Source organism: Tupaia chinensis, unplaced genomic scaffold (assembly GCF_000334495.1).
Source record: "Tupaia chinensis unplaced genomic scaffold, TupChi_1.0 Scaffold143577_1, whole genome shotgun sequence".
In the NCBI taxonomy this organism is placed as follows: Eukaryota; Metazoa; Chordata; class Mammalia; order Scandentia; family Tupaiidae; genus Tupaia; species Tupaia belangeri.
Genome location: NW_006203423.1, coordinates 37,528 through 38,233, shown reverse-complemented (window position 1 = coordinate 38,233; position 706 = coordinate 37,528).

Below are 706 nucleotides of genomic sequence, written 5' to 3'. Positions count from 1 at the left end.
AAGGGGAATCCACACTTTGTATGCTGTGAAAATTATTAGGGGATGAATGTAAATTAAGTTGATAAAAAAAAGTTTCAGAAAAAAAAAATACCTATTCGATGACTGCAGTATGATATATAGCCCCAGCTAGGTGTTACTTTATAGGATGTTCATTCTACTCATTGAGGCTTATGCCTAAATTTGGACTTGTGTTCATAGAAATGTATATATCAGCTGTGCTTGCTATGAAAATATTTAGATTAATTAAGATCTTTAGTGACTCAAAAAATGTGGGGGAAAAACAGTATAGAAAGCAAACATAGATACCAGAGACAATGTGGGAGGAGAGTGAGAGATGGCAGATAGTAAGAGATAGGGAATCAAGGATGAGGGGAAAAAAAGCAAAACATACAGGAAACAAGAAATGGAAAATTATTTGTTGATGATAACATGTATGTTGATGTGCTTGATTGAGCCAGTATACAGCATACTCTGGATGGAAAAGTCTCATTCTGTATGGTAATGATGTACAGTGAATGAATGTAAATGAATAAATTTTAAAAAAGAAAAAGAAAAAAATGGAGCAAAAAGAGGTAGTGACTTGCACTACTGAGCACAGCTAATAAGCTTAAGCCCAGCTAATTGGCTGATTATTCCACAGCTAATAAAGGCTGGAACCAGGATTTGGAGTCAGGATTGCCTATGTCTATGTACCTAGGCCTTTAGC